This window comes from Panthera leo, chromosome B1 (assembly GCF_018350215.1).
Source record: "Panthera leo isolate Ple1 chromosome B1, P.leo_Ple1_pat1.1, whole genome shotgun sequence".
Lineage (NCBI taxonomy): Eukaryota > Metazoa > Chordata > Mammalia > Carnivora > Felidae > Panthera > Panthera leo.
In genome coordinates this window covers 198,721,626-198,737,474 of record NC_056682.1, presented here as the reverse complement: position 1 = coordinate 198,737,474, position 15,849 = coordinate 198,721,626, and positions in this window count along the sequence as shown.

The following is a 15,849-nucleotide window of genomic DNA, read 5'->3' as shown; positions in this document are numbered from 1 at the left end:
GAGCACAAGTTGGGGAGGGGCAGAGAGAAAAGGAGACACAGAATCCGAAGCGGGCTCCAGATTCCAAGCTGTCAGCACAGAGCCCGACGTGGGGCTCAAACTCACGGACTGAGAGATCATGACCTGAGCTGAAGTCAGACACTTAACCGACTGAGCCACCCAGGCGCCCCAACCCTGTGCAATTCTTACCACATCCCCGAGGCTGGGACCGGCCATCCCAGGACAGTGTAAAACTCGTCCCAGTTTACATGGGAGGGAATTCAAGCTTACGGGTAACTGAGGCTAGAACACGCCCTCTACCCTGACATCAGTGTCCCCAAACTGGGGTTTTGCGGGCTACGGGACAGATTTTGTCTGTTGCTATAACACACGTTAACGCATTATGTATCTATTTACTATTTCTCCTGAAATGTCCTCTCTTTAAAAAATTTTATCATTTTCCTGATGTTTTATTTTTGAAAAACTTCAAACCTGCTGGAAAGTTGCTTGAAGGGACACCCATGTGCCTTTTATTTAGAGTCTGGATTTGGGGCGCCTGGGTGGCTCAGTCGGTTAAGTGTCCAATTTCAACTCAGGTCATGATCTCACGGTCCGTGGGTTCGAGCCCCACGTCGGGCTCTGTGTTAACAGCTCAGAGCCTGGAACCTGTTTCGGATTCTGTGTCTCCCTCTCTCTCTGCCCCTCCCCTGCTCACGCTCTGTCTCTCTCTCCGTATATAGAATGTATGTTCATGTACATGCATGTATGTATATTTGTATACGTATACATATATGTACATACATAGATGGTTATGTGTGTGTGTGTGTGTGATGCACGTATGTGCAGACACGTTTTTGTGAACGGCTTGCGTTCACAACACTGGACTTGTAACGCCCTCAGCACGAGTCTTCTGGACAAGGACATTCTCTTCCATAACCACAATAATAAAGAACACGCTCAGGACACTCCGCGTTGATTTAATTCTATTATCTAATTTATAATCCACATTCAAATTTCCCCCCAATCAACCCACTCACGTCCTTCAGGGTCTTTTTCCTTTTTAGACCCAGGATACGATCAAGGATCACTCATCGCATTTATTTATCATTCCTTCGAGATGTAATTGGCAGCATTGAAAGCAATTGAAGAGGGGCATTCTCTCTCCCCGGGGCTGCGGACCGCTGCGTCAGCATCGTGCCGCAAATCATCTCTCCCGCGTGTGACAGCCTTCGGGAAACCCTGCCCTGTGCGAGATTGCTTCTGAGTTAGTACGTCAGATAACACGGGGCGCCTGTCCTTGAGGAGTGCCCGAAGCCCGGATCCTCACTTGTCCAATGAGCGTGTCCCTAACTCTGGGCTCCTGCCAGAGGCGTGGCGGGCACGGTCCCCTCCCCGCCCTTCACTATCCCCACTTTGATTTTGTCCAGGGCGGTGAGTCCGTGCCCACGACACAATGACTGAGCAGGGCCGGTGCTGGCCAGCCCGGCCGCCTTTGCTTGGGTGCTCACTTCCTCCCTGTGGGGTCGACCAGGTGCCCAAGCCAGCCAGGGAGGCTTAAAGGGAAGTCTTCGGGGATATCTGCCCCTGGATACTTTTCTCCTTTGGTAATAAAAAAGGAGAAACCACGTCAGGAAGCGCCCCTCCCCCTCCTCTCTTCCCTCTTCCTACCTTGAACTTGGTTGTGATGCCTGGAGCTGTAGCAGCCATTTGTGACCATAAAGCAACAGAGCAGAAAGGTGGGGGAGAGCCTGGTTTCGTGGTGCCAAGATCCGGCCTCTGCTCCAGGCTCGACCCGCCACCTCCCCCTTGCTCCCCGTGGGAGAGGAGTGCTTGTCTCTGTCGCTTAAGCTACTATCAAAAGTATTCCTAATTGACACTTTCAGGAGGCTTCTAAGAAACTCTCAGACACAGTGAAAAGTATAAGGCACAGGGGGCCAGACATAACTGGGTCCAAACATCAGCGGCAGACTCTAATTACGTCTGTGAGCCTGGGGACACTATTTAAGCTCTCTGAGCCCAAACGTCTCAGCGACCAAGAAAGAAAGGAAGAGAAGAAAAAAAGAAAGGAAAGGGAACTCTAGGAAAGGCCATAAGGCTGGACATACTTACATACTGGTGTTCAAATGCCCCTTCAGCAAATTATTGTCAAGCCGTTTGTTCATTCAGTAACAATTTAATGAGCACTTACTATGTGCTAAGCACTGTGTAAGCAACGCAGGGACCCCCATGAGACCAAGTCCTTCTCATAAACTTACATTCGGAAGTTTCTTCAGGTTTTAGTTACAAACCAGCAACATTGCTCACAAGATGTGATTGTAGGGGCACCTGGGCATCTCAGTCGGTTAAGCGTCTGACTTCGGCCCAGGTCGTGATCTCACGATTCGTGGGTTCGAGCCCCGCGTCGGGCTCTGTGCTGACACCTCGGAGCCTGGAGCCCGCTTCGGAGTCTGGGTCTCCCTCTCTCTCTGCCCCTCCTCTGCTCACGCTCTGTCTCTCTCTCTCCTTCAAAAATAAATATTAAAAAAAAAAAAAAAGATGTGATTGTCCCCACCGTCACCGATGAGGAAGCGGGGCCTCCGAGCCGTCTGGCTCGCCCACAGCACCACCCCGCTGCGTGTGGCGGGGCGGAGGCCACCCTGACCTGGGTAACCACAGAGCTGCCTTCTCCATGCCGTCCACATCAGCGAGGCACAGCGCCTCTGCAGCTGTAAATGACGCTCCAGGAGAAGGATAATGCCTCGTCCACGTCCTTTTAGGAATGTGCTTCTGATGCTGATCGCATTTGAGGAGATACGTGAATAGGTTGTCTGGAAAATGGACAGGCTCAGAGGTGCACATGAGCCGATGCTTTGCTTCCAGCTTCTCAGACCTGATGGGATTATCAGACGGGGCGATCCTGGCCCAGGCGGGCACCAGGCAGACTCTCCCGTTTCTACCTCCTCCTTCCTCTTCAGCTCTGCCAGGAGCCTCAGGAATCCAGCGTTTCACTTTCCAAGTAGGGGAAAGCAGGAAAGAACCTCACTTTCCGGAACCTTGGCTCAGCTGTGAGATGCTGTCCCTGCCTACCTCACTCCGCCCTCCTGTCAACCCTGGGCAACAGAGTCATCGTCCTCCTCCTACAAAGGGAGAAACTGAGGCTCCAAGGAGCCACGTGACTCGTGCGTGGTCACCCAGCCTTCAGTGCAAGGTCCGACGGTAACGATTTGTTTAGCGACTGTCTCCCTGCCTGAGGGCGAGCGCAGAAACCGCACCTGTTTCATTTACTGGTGAATCTCCTTGGTTCAAGGCCTGGTCTCCTGAAGGGCACTGTCCCGAACCCCTTGCTGCCACAGGGAAGGTGTGGCTAAAGTCCTCTAACTCACGCGCCTTCACGCCTTCGTCTGAGAGGACTGAGCAGGGCATAGGGCAGACGGAAGGGAGGGGATTTATGCTTGAGACTAAAAACAAAACCCATCACAGCCGGATAGCAATGAGGCTCTCCAACCGTGACCTGGGGTCTGTGCCATCTGAGCTTCTAGGGGTTTCTATCATACAAACTAGCCTAAATTTGGATGCCTGCGCGGCTCAGTTGGTTAAGCACCTGACTTTGGCTCAGGTCATGATCTCTTGGTTCGTGAGTTTGAGTCCCGCATCGGACGAGTTCAGGCCCCACTATGGGTGAGCCCCACTTCTCTCTCTGTCTCTCTGCCCCTCACGGGATTCTCTCTCTCCTGCTATCTCTCTGCCCCTCGCTCACTTGCGCTCTCTCTCGAAAAAACTAAATAAATTGGCCAAAATTGGTGCCATGCCCTGAAATGAAAAGAGGGGGGCAAAACACCCAGGGGTGGGCATTCTCACTCTCTCTGAGCTGCTGGGTAAAACCCTTCTCTTCTCCAGGCCTCAGTTTGATTCCTAGGCTCTTTTTCTCCACTCAAACACCCTTCCCAGAGCTAGGATGACTGGACTTTTCCCAGCCTCGGTAAAGACTTCAGAGTCTAGCTTGTGACACCTTCTTCGTCATCTGCGAAGAGTGAGTAGCTCAACCAACCGTCAGGAGCCAACCTCGTCGATGCTCAGATAATGAAAATCACGTTTATGTGGTATTTACCAGGTGTTTTGTCATCCCAACTTAACAGATGAATAAACTGAGGCACAGAGAAGAAGAGTGATTTGCCCAAGGAGCCACAGCCAGGAAGGGGTAGACTCAGGCTCTCAGGGTCTGCATTTAACTGCTGCCCTGCGGCTCCTCCCAAAGGCGTCCGCCGTGTGCCGGGCCTGGGGCCAGGATCTCACTCTCGGCAGGGCTCACTGATCTCTCCAGACGGGGAGATGTAGCCATCGTCCCTGTTTTCAGAGAAGGCAGCCGACGCGGGGGCTGACGCAGAGGCTGAGCTTGAACTAAGGTCTCCCCTGTAAGTTTTGTCCTCGTGTCCCACACATGGGTCATAAGCAGGCCGACTAGGGCTGGAAAGCGGTTCTTTCACCCAGCTCTGTGACCCCAGGAAAGTTGCTAAACCTCTCTGAGCCCAAGTTTTCCCATCCTGGCATTTCTCTCCTGAAGCTGTGAGTAATGTTCTTTTTGCTTTGCCCCAGGAGATGTGAGAAGAAGTCCCGTGATTCTTTCCGGCGAGGCTGTCGCGCTGGGGAACTGAGGAAATACTCACATTTGCCTTCCTGTCTTCTGCTCTTTCTTTCTCCCCCTTGTCTAGCCATACGCAGAGGATCCAGCCAAGAGTTCGGCGGCTGGAGGGGTGGTGGACCCACAAGACAGAAGGAGCCTCAGTGCCCGAGTCACCGTCTGGAGGACGAGTGGTCCAGGTACCCGCCTTGGGCTGTTACGCGGCCAGGGCGTGACTAGACCGCCATAACTGACGGAGGGGTTTGAAGAGAAAGCTTCTGCTGGGATCGGCAGCTCTCGGGGTTGAAAAGGACCTTGGACATCACGGAGGCAAAGGTCCCACACACTGCAGGGACCCCTTTACAACGTCTCCGCCTGCAGTTCTCCCAACCCGATTTGCACACCCAGCGTGACGGGGAGCTCACTCCCTATCTTACACATAGTTGAAGGTGGAGAGCAGGTCCTCCTGGCTGACGTCTTGCTTCTTCATCCAGGGAATGTGTGCTGAGGCCTCCAACCTTTCAGGCCGCCTCCGGGCCGGACCGTGCCACCATCCCTCTCCTCCGGGCACGGCTTGTAGAGCCTGCCCCATGTCGACGTTCCGTGTGGACACGAGAGGGCTGATCCTTTTCAGCTCTTTCCCTGGCACTGGCCTCAGTGAGAAGTCGCCACGATAACATTTCCCAAACAGCCACGCACACAAGGCTTGGCATCCTTATCTGACTTCATCTTCCCGACAACTCTACGGGCTGTGTGTCTGTTTAGCCCCATTTTGCTGTGGAGACAACTGAGGTTCAGAGAGATGACGGCCACCTGCCCAGGGACTAGAACTAGAAAGTGGCAGCACAGGGCTCCGATCCAGGTGTGTCTGATACCAGAGCCCGGGTGCCACCCCACAGGCGGTAGGGAAGGGACCCCGGCCCCTGAGAGCCGCAGATGAAGGGCGGCCAAACTCGGGCCCTCAAACAGTAGCCTGGGCCTGCCTCCTGGTCTGCTGCCCAGGCCCATGTTCCGTCCACTTCGGTTAGGCCGGCCGCGTCCCTGGAGGCCTGTGGCTCCTCCCTGAGCACCTGGGAGGCGGGGGTCACAGAAGGAGCGGCCGGGGTCTACGCTGTAGCCGTTGCCTGTGTCCGAATCGGTTAAGAGAAGCCCGGAGTCTGGCAGGGCCAATTGCTGGGCAGACCCCTGTTGACTGGAAAGTTGCTAACATATGTCCTTAATCCGACCTGCCGGCTCTCTGCGAGGCGCCGGGATGCACGGCCGCTCGGCAGGCCCGCTGAGTGCAGACAGCAGGCTCCAGACTTACATGGCCTGGGTGCCTACCATGTGCCAGGGCCTCTCACGCATCATTTTGTTCATCCTCACAACAGGCCGGAGAGGTAGATGACTCTATACCCACTTCGCAGGTAAGGAAACTGAGGTTCACGAAGGTGAAGCCGTGTGTGCGCACGGCTGGGGGGAGGAGAGATGAAATTTGCTTATGCACAGGCCCACCTGGGCTCACATCGTGGGTCCGTTCTGCGACACGGTTCCCCAGTGTTCTGGGTTGGGGAGGTTTATGGATGGTGTCTTACCTCTCCCCTCACACCTCCTATGCCATGTGGCCCCGTGTGGATCGCGGGACCATATGGCAATGGCCCCATTGGATCACGAGGTTCACGAGGGCAAGGACTGATTCGACAAACCCGTGAGCTCCCACAGCTGCGCACAGGAGGGGCTCAGGGCACGGTGGGTGGAAAGGTCTGGGGGGCTCACTGTGGGGACGGCGACTGGGAACACCGGGCAGGAGCAGCGGGAAGAGTAAAACGGCAAAAGATAAGGAGAGAAAGTCAACAAGAAGGCAAGTCTGGAGGGGAGACGGTTGCAATAGAAGCAAAAGAGAAACAAAGAGAAAGGCCCTCAGCAAAGGGAAGAGCTCAGCCGGCACAAGAATAGACAGAGCTCCCCAGAAACGCAGGGAGCCATCTGGGTAGGGAGTGAGCTCACTGTCCCCGGGGGTGTGCAAGCAGGGCTGCGTGAACCTGGGACTGGGAAGTCCTAGAGAGGATTCATGCATCCAGAATGGCCGTGCGGGCGTCTCCCAGCCCCGAGAGACAGAGGCTCTGACCGTGGTGACCACCCTTCTGACACACAATCTCGTTTGCAGTGCTCGTGCAGGGAGGAGGAGCAGAATGGAAAGCTCAAAGCTACTCTTCTTAGTTAATGTAAGTCCTCTGTCCTTGACCCGGAACTCTCCAAAACCCAGGTGGGAGTCAGCCGTGATCGTCACGAGGGGCTGCGGGGCCCCATTAAGGAGAGGTCTAAGTTCCTCTGCTGTGTTCAGGGTTGACCGTGGTCTGGCCCGGTCCCTCCCCAGGCTCCTGTCCCTGTGCACCCCCCGCATCCCGTCCAAGCTCCGCATAAGCCTGAGTTTGCTGCAGTCAGTCCCTCCCCTCCCTGACCCCAAATGTCAGCCTTGGATGGAGGCTGATGCTAGAAACGGATATGACCTTGAACTTCTCTATCAAGCCCAAGTCCAGGTCCTGTTTTCTTCAGCGAAGGAAGTCCCCAAAGAGGCTTGTGGCCATGGTCTGTCTTCCAGTATGGGGGTGGGGGGCGCGGTCTGGACAGTGCATCACGGGGTCCACCATGTTGGGTGATTTTCTAGCTTTGCAATCGCAGCCAAATTGCCTAACCTCTCTGAGCTTGGGTGTCCTCAGCTGCAAAATAGCACGAGCTACAGTTCTTGAAACTTTTGGTCTCAGGACCCCCCTGCTCTCTTAAAAAGCTACTGAGGACCCCCAACACCTTTTGTTTGTGTATGTTACATCTACTGACGTTTAGAAATTAAAAACTGGGAATGTTTGGGAGCAGTTATTAACTTATTAAAAATAATGACAGACCTCTCACATGTTAGTATAAATAACACGTTTGCTACTTCAAAATAATCAGCGAAAAGGGTGGCGTCGTCGTATTTCTGCCCATCTCTTTACCATCTGGTTGAATAGAGTCAATCTGTTGCGGTGGATCGCTTGCTTGAAGTACATGAAGGAAACTCGCGCCTCACAGATACGTAGCTAGAAGAGAGAGGATTTAAAAGGCTTTCCAGATCACTTCCTCGGAGTACACAAAACCCGACAAGTGGTGGTGCTTGAACCGTCTCAGTGTGGGATCTGAAAACCTGTTGATGAACTTTCTTTTTCTTGGTTGCAAAAACTCCTTTGGTCTGTCTCCCACTTTGTTCCTTCTTCTTTTTTTTCCTGAAGTACAATTAACACACACACGATGTTATGTTAGTTTCAGAGCCATCCAACCGTTCTATGTATCACTCAGTGCTCACCGCGACGAGTGTATCCCTCCGGATGGGTCATTGACCCACGTGTGATTTTGAAACACCGTGTATCCATCATTTGTAAAGTGCTGGCTCACCGACCGAGGACAAGCTTGGACACGTGTAATCACACAACATCAAAACCTCACATTCGGGGCGCCTGGGTGGCTCAGTCGGTTAAGCGTCCGACTTCGGCTCAGGTCATGATCTTGCGGTCTGTGGGTTCGAGCCCCGCGTCGGGCTCTGTGCTGACAGCTCAGAGCCCGGAGCCTGTTTCAGCTTCTGTATCTCCCTCTTTCTCTGACCCTCCCCTGTTCATGCTCTCTCTCTATCTCAAAAATAAATAAATGTTAAAAAAAAAATTAAAAAAAAAAAAACCCTCACATTCGTTAATCTCACCACCAGTGTCAAGTCTTTAAGTTCGGGGGAAGCAAGCTCACAATGGCGGCTGCAAGCTTTCCAAAATTCTAAATTTCGTCAAAAGCTCCGATTTTCTTACCGGCAGCAGGTACTACTGTGCGCTGTGGATCCTGATGTGACAGGCTCGCTTCGTCCATTTTCAGAAAATACCCCCGGTCCAAGTCTGCATAACCGTGCCTAGCCTGCCAACCACTCTTTGAACTCAAAATGGTGCTTCGTGAAGAAGGCAGTGAGCTCAGCTCACAATCAAGCAATTGTACGGTCACTTTTCCTCAAGGCAATAACCACACTTGAGTCTGCAGAGGGAGTGCCTTGGGTATACTTCCCCTTCTGTCCCACAGGCTGTTAAAAAGATGTGTACTTGAGGGTTGAGATTTAATAAGATTGATGATTTAAAAACAATTTAACGTTTATTTATTTTTGAGAGAGAAAGAGAGACAGAGCATGAGCAGGGAAGGGATAGAGAGAGAGGGAGACACAGAACCCGAAGCAGGCTCCAGGCTCTGAGCCATCAGCACAGAGCCTGATGCAGGGTTCGAACTCATGAACCGCGAGATCATGACCTGAGCCGAAACCGGTCGCTTAATCGACTGAGCCACCCAGGCGCCCCTGATTTTTTTTTTTTTTTTTTTTACTGTAAGTGTATAGCAGTGAACCATGCGATGACTCGTAGTACGCTTTGGGGCTAGCACTTCTGTTCCAGGTAAGGAATCAGCAGTTTTGTTCACCAATGGCTTTGTACCATCGGTGAAGTATCAACACAGTGAAACACAATTTAGTATTAGTAGTAATATTAATATTGGGATACTATGTAGTATTAGAATCACCAGGGACATAGTTTTTACCTCACAGACCTTGGGGAACCCCTAGGTCCCATGGGCCATTCTTTGAGAACCGCTGATATTTAAAAAAAAAAAAAAAAGTATGGTATTTGGAATCAGATAGACCAGAGCTAGAATCCGAGATTGTCCCAGCTATGTGATAGCCAGCCACTTGCTTAACCCCAGTTTCCTCTTCCAGAAAATGGGGATTATGTTACCTGCCTCACAGGGTTATCTTGAGACTCAAATAAAACAGTGTCTGTGAAAGTGCCTGATACAATGCTGGGCATGTAGCAGCCTCTTCACAAACGTACCTTCCCCTCTGTTATGTAATGAGCCGTGTCCCCCCAGATTCCCATCTTGAAGTCCCCACCCCAATGTTACTGTGTTTGGAGATAGGGACTTTACGGAGGTAATCAAGGTTAAATGAGGTTATAAGGTAGAACTCTCATCGAACAGCACTGGTGTCCTCACGAGAAGAGGAAGAGACACCAGAGATCTCTCTCTTTCTATCTGGCCCTCTAGGGTCTTGTGAGGACACGGTGGGAAGATGGTTGTCTATGAGCCAGGAAGGATACTCTCAAAGAAATTTGCTGGCCCTTGATCATGGACTTCTAGGCTCCAAAACTATGGGAAAATAAATGCCTATTGTCCAAGCCCCCTTGTCGGTGGTATTTTGTTGTAGCAGCCCAAGCAGACTACTGTACCCTCCCCATACCCTTTTCCCAAGGGCCTTGCACTGTTGGTTTGTATGGTTTGAGAGTCCTTTGTTAGCTGGGAAGAGCTGGGTAAGAGCAGATAATACTAATGTTAGAAACTCTGTTCCCAGATAGTCCTTGGGCTAAGCTCTGGCCTCAAGGATCATGCCTTGCAGGAGATTTCTGATGACAACATTGTAAGAAGCCCGTGGAAAATTCGGATGCTGGGTATTTGGGAACCATACTGGGAAGAGAGCAATTTTCTAGTTGATTCTCTGAGACAATATATAGTAGAAAGATCGCCGGTGTGGTGGTTTTAACTACCAAAAGCCAAAGAGAATCTGCCTAAAGTCCTAAAGCCATCTAGCAGACTCACCAAAGCAGGTTTGTCACATGGGGACATTAGCAGCCCATTTGATGGTGATGGGGGTGGTGGCAGTGGTGGTGGTGATACCAGTGATGATGGTGGTGATGCTGATGATACTGACACAGATCACGATGACAGTGACAATGTCAGTGATGGTAATGACAGTGATGGTGGTGATGGCGAAGGTGGTGATGATAAAAATGATTGTGATGAAGATGGTGATGTGAAGTGATGGTGGTGGTGGTGGTGATGATGGTGATGGTGGTGAACATGGTGATGGTGATGACGATGATGATGGTGATGGTGATGATGGTGATGGTGGTGATGATGATGGTGATGGTGATGATGATGGTGATGGTGATGATGATGATGGTGATGGTGATGGTGATGGTGATGACGATGATGATGGTGGTGATGGTGATGATGGTGATGATGGTGATGATGATGGTGGTGGTGACGATGGTGATGATATGGTGATGGTGATGACGATGGTGATGGTGATGATGCTGGGATGGTGATGGTGGTGAAGATGGTGATGGTAGTGATGACGATGGTGATGATGACGATGGTGATGGTGATGATGATGATGATGGTGATGGTGATGATGATGGTGATGGTAATGATGGTGATGGTGATGACGATGATGATGATGGTGATGATGGTGATGATGGCGATGGTGATGATGATGATGGTGATGACGATGATGATGATGGTGATGGTGATGATGGTGATGATGATGGCGGTGGTGACGATAGTGATGATATGGTGATGGTGATGACGAAGGTGATGGTGATGATGCTGGTGATGGTGATGGTGGTGAAGATGGTGATGGTAGTGATGACAATGGTGATGATGACGATGGTGATGGTGATGACGGTGATAATGATGATGATGATGATGCTGGCGATGGTGATGATGACAATAAAACAATTACAGTATTACCTTTTTGAACATCAACCATATGGAAGGAAGTATGCCAAGTCCTTTACCTGAGGCAGCTCATTCCACAAGAGGTAATATCTGACAGGCATATTATACCTATTTTACAGGTAAGGAAACTGAGTCCGTAGAGGCTGAGTAACTTGCCCAAGGGCACATGGCTGGTAAGTGGCGGAGCTCTATTCTTTTCATCTGTCCCCAAAGTAATTTCTTTTCTCTCCTCTTCTCTTCCTTTCCTTAGTTTGTTATTACGATTCTATCCAGGGTAGCGGTAGACTGAAATCCCTGTGTGGGGTTGTAGGGAGAAGAAGCTAAGTCACACTGCTTCCTCTGTGGTGGAAGACGTCAGAGTCTCCTGGACAGTAGGTTCTGCAGATGAGGAAGAGAGGAAGCCGCTACCCCCACACCTCATGCAGGTAGGTGGCGGGCAGGGAACCGACATGTTACATGTCCCAGGCCTTGACCCAGGCTCCTGGCTCCTCCCCACCACCTCTGGGGACAGGGCAGAGGGGCATTACTAGGCCTTTGTGACCACTGGAAATGTGATGCTCAGAGAGGTTAAGTGACTGGGATGAGGCCTCACAGCCGCCATGTGGCCGTGCTGGGGGTGCTAGGACCTGAGGCGACCCTTCCTTGTTATAACAACAACCGCAGCACCTACGGTCCATCTGGCCTCTTCCCCCAGGGTCTGGGCCCCTTCTTTTTACTCACCCAGCCCTCTGCCTTCTTCGATCAGTCCTACAGCCCCTTTTAGGTCATGCCGGACCTGTATTTTTACTCCCTGGGCACAACTCCATTTCACAATGGGGATACTGAGGCACAGAAATGTTACGCAAAGGCCACCTGGCTGGTGAGAAGCTGGGATTTGAACCCAGGCCATCCAGCTCTGAGCCCGCATCCCTAACCACCAGGCCCCACTGCCTCCCGTGACTTCCTGGGACGGTTGGACCGGAGTGGCTTCCCAGGCCCTCGCATGTTGACCCTGGCCACCTCTGCGGCCTTGATCTCTACCACGCTCCCCTTGCTCTTTGCAAGCCACACAAGCTTTCTCCTGTCTCAGGGCCTTTGCACTTGCTGCACTCTCTGCCTGGAATGTGCTTCCTCTGGCCCTTCTCCCAGGGTCTCTGGCCTCAGCTCGTGTCACCTCCTCACACGGGCTTTCTCTGATCATGAGCTCCTCCAAGAGGTCCCTCCCTCCCTGCCGTAAGACCCTGCTTGTATCCTTACTGCCTGAAGACACCTTGTCTCAACTCACTTAAGGGCCGTCTGTGTTTACCTCTCACTGGGGCAGGTCTGTCTTGTCCGTGAGTCCCCACAGTTCCAGTGCTATGCCTGGCACAGAGCAGGGGCTCAATTAACACTTGTCAGGTGAATACCGGATTTGGAGGATGCTATGGTGTAAATGTTTGTGTTCTCCCCAAAGTTCACAGATGAAATCCTCACCCCTAAGGCACTAGTATTAGGGGGTGGGGACTTGGGGTGGAGCTCTCATGAATGGGATTAGTGCCCTTACAAAAGAGACCCCAAGAAGCTCCCTCACCGCTTCTCTCCTGCGAGGTCACAGTGAGGAGATGGCCGTCAATGAGGAAGCAAGCCCTCACTGCACACCGAATCTGTTGTGGCCATGATCGTGGACGTCCGCAAGGAGACAATGCCTCCAAACGCATGCATTTGATGAAAATGTACATCCCCTTTCCCGCAGAAAAGGAAAGTCTAGCCCCTTCTCCAGTTTGGAAAAGTGTTCTTCAGTGTCATTTTCTGACATGGAATTTGCCTGGAAGAGGCCTCAGAAGAGACACCTGGCTTCCGGGCGCCCTCTTACTGATTGCAAGGTGGCCTTGTCCCAGGAGACAGAAACCTGTGACCATGGGACCCTCCTCTTTGGGGGGCATCCCTGAGGGGGGCTCACACTAGGAAGAGCTGTGGGTGGGGCTGGCTTGCTGGAGTTTAAACCCCTGAAGAACTTGGATCATTACCCCCTGGGCGAGAGCCCCGTAGCCCTCCTGTGATCCGACCACGATGTAAAGGGGCTCAGACTAGCCTCCTGGATGGGGTGCGGCCACATGGCCAGGATGGAGCCCAGGCAGCCTCCAGCTGGCCCAGGCCCCCAGGACGAGAGGGAAGCCAGCCCAGCTCCCAGCTGAGCAACCCCAGCCAACAATTCGGGGGCAGAAGAGCCACCCAGCTTGGCCCAGCCAACCCATGGGATCGTGAGATATAACCAGTCGCTGCTGTCACAAGCCTCTGTGTTACGGAAGTGTGACGGATGACGGAAACAACTCCTGAGTACTTCTGCGTGTACTTCCTAAAACTAAGGACTTTCTTTCACAGAACCCCCTGCAGTTATTAAAATCAGGAGATTTAGGGCCGCCTCGGTGGCTGAGTCAGTTAAGTGTCCAACTCTTGATTTTGGCTCAGGTCATGATCTCACGATTCATGGGATCGAGACCCGCCTCGGGCTCTGTGCTGACAGTGTGGAGCCTGCTTGGGATTCTCTCTCTCCCTCTCTCTGGCCCTCCCCTGAGCGCACACACTCTCTATCTCTCTAAATAAATGAATAAGTAAATAAGTAAATAAATAAATATTTTTGAATAAACATTTTAAAAACTACATTAAGGGGGCACCTGGGTGGCTCAGTCGGTTGAGCATTCGACTTTTGCTCAGATCATGATCTCACGGTTTGTGGGTTCGAGCCCCACGTCGGGTTCTGTGCTGACAGCTCGGAGCCTGGAGCCTCCTTCAGATTCTGTGTCTCCCTCTCTCTGCCCTGCCCCTGCCTGCTCTCTGTCTCTGTCTCTCTCAAAAACAAATAAACATTAAAGAAATCTGTTAAAAATGCATTAAAGTCAAGAAACGTAACATTCGCACAATGTTATTATCTAATCCATAGTCCTTATTCAGATTTCACCTGTTGTCCCAATAATGCCCCTTAACAACATTTTGTCCTCCAGCCCGGGATCTTTTAAACAGATTTGCTTCTGTAGGCGGGGCGTGTCCACATACAGCTGACGAACAGGAGGGCTGGCTGCCAGAGGTGAAATACATCACTTCTCCAAGCAGCTCAAAAGACACAGGGATTGTCCATCCCCCAGGCCCTGGGCCCTAGAGCTCCCCACGGGTGCGCAGCCCTTGGCGGGGAAGCCCTGCTCACGTGGAGAAAACCCACTTTTCAGACTCACAGAACTGGGTCGGTCTCCCTGACTTCGCCCCAACTAGCCCTGTGACCCCTACCTGCGGGGCCTACCCCCGGAGCCTCAGTTTCCCACTTGCTAAAGTCACCACTTCCCAGATGCCCCGGGCAGAGCGGGGTAGGAGGCCGATGTTCAATCAGTGACGGTCTTCATCCTTCCTCTCGGACGCAATGGGAGTCTTAGGGGTGAGCTACATACATTTTGGCTCAGGAAAGCCTCAGTACCCACAGATGGAAAAACAAACGTTCGGTTCTAAAGAAAACTGCACGTTCCAGGGACCACATTGGCTTCCCGGTCTAAACGCGGTACGCTAGGCCCCAGCGATCACCTCCCCGCCGTGCCCAGAAACGTTTATTGACCAAACTGCGATTTCATTAGCGGTTTCAGGGAGACACGGAGGCCACAGTGGCTAATGTAAACCCTTCCAGCCTTACAAATTACGCCCCTCTTGGAATCTGATTCAGTGGTGGATGTGGTCCGCTCCCCCCGCCCCCACACCCAACCTTTTCATCCCCAGATTTCCGCTTCGAAGTGCGCTTTGGGATTTGGCCTCGCTATCTGTCCACCTCCTGCACGGCCCCCTGCAGAATTCATAAAGGAACCCAGAGGCCACCCACCACACAGCAGGGGCACGGGGGTAATGACAGGGCCCGCCACCGCGAGCAGGGCCCTTGGCAAAAGATGAAAGGCCCCGTCCTTTCATTAATGGTGACTGCCTAGAGAACCCCCGGCGGGGTGGGACGGGAGGCTCCTAGAATGCTCTCTCAACGCCCACTGAGCCCAAGAAAGGCACCTGTGGGGAAGGGAGGGGTGGTGGCCGTGGTCCGGGTGTTCCTCCTACAGGAGCCCCCCCCTGCCACCTGCAGCATCAGGCACAGTTAGCCCCCTTCAGCCGGTGACATCAGGCTCAGAGAGCTGTGCACGCCTAGGTCTGCCCGGTATGGAGGCTCCTCTCTTGTGCTTCAACGCCTGCTCTCTGGAACTAGACCGCCTGGTTCAAACCCCAGCTGCGCCCCTCCGGTAGGACTTCGGACTATGGGATCTAACACCTGGAACCTCGGTTTCCCCGCCTGTGAAGTGGCCACAGGAGGATAGCTTTGTGCAAGGGTTGCCAGACCAGGGCTTCTACCCCAGAGCCTGCCCTGCAGGAATTGCGGTGAGCCACCGCGTCCTTCACCCATGCAAGTGTCCAAACACCGTTAGACATAAACAATGTGTTTTTATTTCTACTGAGGTAAGATTCCCACAGCGTAAAGTTAACCGTTTCCAAGTGCGCAATTCGGCGGCGTCGAATGCGTTCACCGCGCGGTGCAACCGTAACCAAGATCTAGCTCCAAAACGCTCCCAGCACCCCAAAGGGAAAGCCCGTCCCTCCCCGCTGTCCCCTCCCCCAGCCCCTGACAGCCGCTGAGGTGTCTTCTGTTCCTGCGGGTCTGTCAGTCTACGCATTTCTTGTGAACGGAGCTGAGCAGTAAGTCTTGCTTTCGTGTCTGGCTTCCGGCACTTGGCATCACGGATCACAGGGCG